The sequence below is a fragment of the Lolium rigidum genome, chromosome 3 (genome assembly GCF_022539505.1).
Source record: "Lolium rigidum isolate FL_2022 chromosome 3, APGP_CSIRO_Lrig_0.1, whole genome shotgun sequence".
Taxonomy (NCBI): Eukaryota; Viridiplantae; Streptophyta; class Magnoliopsida; order Poales; family Poaceae; genus Lolium; species Lolium rigidum.
Window position 1 is genome coordinate 386,073,978 of NC_061510.1, and position 6,054 is coordinate 386,080,031.

Genomic DNA, 6,054 nt, shown 5'->3' on the forward strand with positions numbered 1-6,054 from the left:
GCTAGCTTCATCTTATCTTTCTTCTCGTGAGCTAGCTAGCTGCATCAAGAACGTACTTGAGGAGGTCCAACTTATGCCACTTCATGGTCGGCCTACTACCCCGATCGATTCTGACCTATTTGGTGAGAAAGTAGAAGTTAAGGTTTTTAAAAAAAATTGACATGAGCTACCTGATTTTCGAGATAATCCAATCACAATTCAAACAATCAAAACAAGTGCAGCAGCACAATCAAATAACCAAACAGACGTTAGAATGAAGCATTACAAGCTAGCACCCAAAATTCCAGATTTGGAGTGACAAATAAAAGTCCACAAGAATTACAACCCAGCCATTCAAAATCTTGTTTCACAAAAAAAAGGAGTTGAGCTTTCCCTTGTTGTTCTTCCACCCTCCAGTCCTGCATCAGACAGAAGCCTTCTGTCCTCCCAGCCTTGTAAAACTTGCATTGTGAAAAACATAAGAAATCAGTAGAGGAAAGGAATTTATCCCAAGTGCAAGAGAGTTCAAAGCTAGCAAGATAGATGATAGTTCTAACCAATCTTTGCTAGAATAGGAATCGCATGCATAAATTTGCTAGAAATTAACATGGACATGGACATGTAAATCTGATCCTTAAATCAAAGTAACTGACCTAAACATGTACAGTTACATGAACATGCCATGATTTGATTGAAGTCCTTATTAATCTGAAACATATGAACCAAAGAACGAATTACAACAGAAATTATTAGTGACATGACCAAGTAGTAATTAAACAGCCACCATGTATTGCCCATCATAGTCACAGGCGAGCTAGCTACCTTCATCTTATTTTTCTTCTCGTGAGCTGCTAGCTGCATCAAGTACGTACGTGCTTGAGGAGGTCCAAATTCTTCGGCACACACAAACTTTCATCGTGTTGGCACCCAAATTTCTTGTCCAGTGATTTCATGGGTCGATAGCCCTCGGAAGGCTATCATAGGCCAGCCCTTGGAAGGCCATGGTGGCACCTCCCCAATCACCTCAAGGGTGCGTCGTATCGCAACTAAGTTGTCAGGGGTGTTTTCTGTGTGCGTCTCCATCCTCAACCTCGCCTAGAGATGGAGACCAAGATTATTCCAAATAACAGAGGTGTCCGCTGATCAATGCTCGCTGGCGAGGAGGTCCGTGGCGGTTGCGGCAGCACCACGACCCTTAGTAATCATCAATCTTCTTCCAAGCCATATATATGTTGTCGACAAATATGTTCTTGCTTAGCAATGATCCATGACTCAAGAGCGTGTATTTCTATGGCGTGCTCTTTTTTTGGAACATTATCTTTCGTATGCTTGAATGATAGGGTGTTTGTGTATTGATTAATTCTACCTTACCAAATGAAAAGAAAGATGGGAAGATCGGTTGTTTATCCGTGTGTGCTCCGGAGTACATGTGTGTAGCCTTACACAATAAATAAAAGATTATTGGAGGATCAGCTGGGGCTTCCATGTACATGTTTAGCCTGGTCGTGGTGGTGGGAACTCGAATTTTCCGTTCACGCACTCGGAGACAGCTGATGAATGCCCTTTTTCTTAAACGCTTTGGCGGGAGAGAGCTAGTACCGCGATACATCTGGACGAGAGAGCTACTTACAGTAGCAAGCTACTAGCGACCCAGAGCCCATCCAGTACAGGCGAGCTAGCTAGCTTCACTTTATTTTACTTCTCGTGAGCCTAGCTAGCTGAATCATGTACGTTCATGTGGAGATCCAACTTATGCCACTTCATGCTCGGCCCACTACTCCGATCGACACTGACCTATTTGGGAAAAAAGTAGCAGTTAACGTTGTCAGAACATTTCACAATGATCCAGACCCGATTTTCAAAAGATGTGCAACAGCACAACCCAAGAACCAAACAGACGTTAGTCTGAAGCATTACAAGCTATCACCCACCATTCCAGATTTGGCATCAGAAATAAAAGGCCACAAGAATTACAACCCACCCATTCAAATTCTGGTTTGACAAAAAAAGAGGAGTACAGCTTTCCCTTGTTGTTCTTCCACCCTCCGGTCATGCATCAGACACAAGCCTTCTATGCTCCCAGCCTTGTAAAACTTGCATTGTGAAAAAAACATCAAAAATCAGTACAGGGAAAGGAATTTATCACAAGTGCAAGCAAGTTGAAAGCTAGCAAGATAGATGATAGTTGTAACCAATCTTTGCTAGAATAGGAATCGCATGCATACATTTGCTAGAAATTAACATGGACACGGACATGTAAATCTGATCCTTACGTCAAAGTAAATAACATGAACATGCTGATGGACATGTACAATGTAAACGAAGAGGCTGTGATTTGATTGAAGTCCTTATTGACCTGAAGCATGAAGCAAAGAACGAATTACAGCAGAACTTATTAGTGACATGACCAAGTAGTAATTAAACAGCCACCATATATAGTTGGATCTAAACACAGTAACGTCATCGGGTTGATTGGAAGCAGAAAAATTACCAAAGCACATGGAGCCGAAGAAGGAGGTCACCGCTGCCGCTTAGCCCCCCTCGTTATCCTAAAAAAAAGAGCAGAATATGGTCAGCAAAAGAAACAATAATATTCAGAAGGAAGTCCAAATAGACGACGTCTAGCTAGTAGCATACTAAACAGAGCCATATAGTCAAGCACATGGAGTCGAAATGGCCGTCTACTAAATAAAGACCAACACATTACTAGTCTTTGAGCAAATAAACAATATTATGGTACCAACTGATATGGGTTCAACCTAGCAATGATTTTGATGTATTATAGATAAAAGCAAAAGAGTAGGCAATCAACTTGAGAGAGCATGTAATGATCAAGTCAAGTAGAGGAAAATTGAGCAACTCTGCAACAACAGGTGGTAGAACCAAATTAGCCATGATACTAGTGAACCAGAGCAACCAAGGCATGCAAATCAAATATCGAATGCATATGATGCAACCTGCAGAAGACACTTGGGGATAATGATCGGAGATGTGGAACGCCTTGACAGCAGAGCAAGGCAACTCGTTTTGACACAAGCAAACATGGCGCAGTCGAGAGAAAAAAAAATAGATATGTAATAGGTGAGAAAGAGAGCGAGGCGTTCCGATGGGTGCTGACTGCTGTAGGGAGAGGTCCGAGTGGAAGCAAATAAGGGGCATGAGGAGGTCTGATAGATAGCAGCAGCAGCAGGAACCTGAGACAGGTGGAACAAACTGTGATGTAACTGTCTCTGGAAAGGTTATAATAATTGCAGTAGCGTGAAAAGCTTGGTGATTTGTGAGGTCAAATTGGTACTAGAAGCATAGCTGCAGTTGCTTGGGCAGGTTGTGACGAGACAAGCTGTATGTATAGGGGACATTAATTCTGAACCATTTAGATTTAGGAGTTGAGTGGGTAGCATGTTAGTGCGGTGGAAATGAATGTACAAGCGCGGGCTGGCTCCCAGGATCGAAAGCAGAGCAGTAAAAAGATTGCGATTTCCCGCAGGATGGACTCATTATAGGATTGGAGGGGGGAGAGGGGGAATAGAGTGAATAGGAGGGCCATTTGGCGCGGGGAAGGTTGGGATGTGGCTGCCTCCGGCTGCGGCGGCGGGAACTTGGCGGCCATCTCGTCCTGGTCCGGCGAGGTCGCGGCCCGAGGGGCGTCCCCGGATGTCGCTGCGGCAGGAATTTGGCGGCCATCTGCTCCGATGAGACGTCGACGGAGCGCCTGGCGCGGATGCTCCGCTCCGGCGGTGGGATGTGGGAGGGGTTTGGTTGGGTGGCGGCGAAAGGGGATCTCACCGTGGCTGTAGGGTTGGGTTGGGGAACAGATCGAGTCCATGGTTGGGTGGAGCTGAGAGAGAGAGGGAAAAGTCGTCGTATTGGTTTCCACGTGCGAAGCAGCAAATCAATCACGGAAGCAAATTAATCGACTCCAATCGTGCGCGTCTAATTAAATGTTGATTAGTGCGAGCCGTCAGAACGCTGGCCGTGCACGCGCACCCACCGGGCATGGCTACACCCGAACGCGGTACGACATCGACCGATCGATCATGCTCCTCCGCTGGGGGGCCCACTCAGGCGTCCAGTGCGCGTGGCCTCTGAACGGCAGCTTCCACTCGCCGCGTTTCGTCCACGCTCCTTCCTCCGTATCCAGGGTGCCTTTGTTCCTGGTGCTGTCGAAGAGCGTCCGCCCGTCAGGGTGCGCGGCGTAGGAGGTGACCCGCGCGCGAGTGAACGGAGCGCGCGTCGTCGAGCTCTAGCCACGACCAATCAAAGTTAAAGTTGCTTTGTTCCGGCGGGGGAGGGTCGAGAAACTCGGTGGAGGAAAATTATGCATGTCTTTTGATTTCCTATCTCAGCAAAATCTGACATACTACAAGCAGTTTTGCCCCGATGGTGGAACACGCGGACGCCTCCGGCAAGATCCGGCCCAACGACGTCACCGACGCCCGGGAGCAGAGAAAGAACGCCGTCATGTCGCTCTACCTTTTCTTCTTCCAATCGGCGGGTCTGGCCGCGTTGTTTCCCGTCGTTCTGCTGTGCTCCGGCGGTGACATGCGGATGCTCTCGCTGCTGTTCTCCGCCTACTTCCACTCCGCGGCCTGCGTCCTCTCCCCTACCATCCGCAACCGTAAGGCGCGCCTCTTCATCCGCTTAACCTACGCCGCCGTCGTGGCCTTGGTCGTGGAAGCTGTCCTGAGCCGCGCGACGGGGAGAGTCATCATGTACCTCGATTCTGTTTGGACTGCCGCCGTCTTCGGACACGCCCTCGCCGATCACAGGGCTTCCGAAAAGGCTGCAGCGACCGCCCAAGAAGCGCGGAAGAAGCTCACGCGTGAATTGGGTGCGATAATGTTACTCGCGCTTGTGTATTCTGCAAGCGCATTGCCGCTGTGCTTCATGGCCGCGGGCTACAGCTTAGAGTCTGTTGGCATCCTGACAATGGTGCTCATCATCCTTGCCCCCATCACCATCCATATCGCCATTGGCAAGCAAGGGGCATCTTCATCCAAGAAGGCCGCCGCCGCCCCCTCTTCCAAAGAGGCGCAGGAGAAGCTCGCGGGTGAACTGGGTCTGCTCGTCTTCCTCGCGCTCGTGTTTTCAGCCTGGGGAATGTGCCGGCTCTGCATCATGGCCGCCGATGGCGCTCTTTTCCAGACGACTCCCCTAGAGTTTGTTTTGGTAATCCTGCCATTGCTGCTCGGCTCCTATGTCCCGGTCATCATCATCTGCACACTGAAACCCTCGCGGCGGCAGGGTGGAGTCGTGGTCATCCTTGGGCTGGATTGTCCTAGTGGAGACGTCCATGTCTGGAGCTACTTCTCGACATTCATGCTCTTCAGCTTTTCCTTCCTCCTCGTCGGAGAGGTGACTGTTGTATTGTGGATCTGCGTCCTTGGCTTAGCGGTGCTCTTCGGCTACAGCCTCGGCCTGCACACTTCCTCCGCTTATAACGGCATCGTTCGATGGTTATTAGTGAGGTACTGCCCCGTACAAAGCTCAACTAACTGCCATTATATAATTTGATTTTGCAAATCTCTTGTAAATATGTGGAGTTGACACTTTAGAGTTTGACAAGACACAATGCAATTCACATGTCTATTAGAATAGCAACAACTTGCATGTCAACATCATTTTGGAAACCGAATTGTATCATAAATATCTGAAAATTCAAAATTCTGACCATTTTAAGTTGTACAGGAGAAAAGGGAAGATGGTTGCATTCCCATCGGGTGAGGTCAGGAAGAAATAAGCTGCTGCTAACGGTTGAACAATCTACTGCAGCTGCTGTGCCACCAACGCAGGCATTGTTAACTTGTAACCTAATTCTAAGAAAATGGTTTTGATATAAGGCACCCTCCTACATATGTTGACACGTACCTGAAACGATGTACTCTCTTATACACTTTGACATGTGTCTGAAACTTTCAAGGTTCTGAATTAACATGGCACGCCATTAGTGGTGAGCAAGAACTACTATTGATCCGTCTTCCTTGCTTGCATACAGAATCCACCTTCAGGTGGCGGTACATTATGAGACGGCCTGTCAATCGCCCTGATAAGCTTGTGCTTTAGATTTAGTTTTTT

The 6,054-nt window shown here is 47.8% G+C and overlaps 1 long non-coding RNA gene across 1 annotated transcript; it reads right to left on the reverse strand.

Moving 5' to 3' along the window:
* Window positions 1–1,837: 1,837 nt before the first annotated feature.
* On the reverse strand, window positions 1,838–3,514 carry LOC124700727. The gene is made up of 3 exons (XR_007001811.1): window positions 2,471–3,514; window positions 2,253–2,335; window positions 1,838–2,072 (listed from the first exon to the last, which is right to left on the reverse strand). It is a non-coding gene; the product is annotated as an uncharacterized LOC124700727 (long non-coding RNA).
* Between the last annotated feature and the right edge of the window lie 2,540 nt (window positions 3,515–6,054).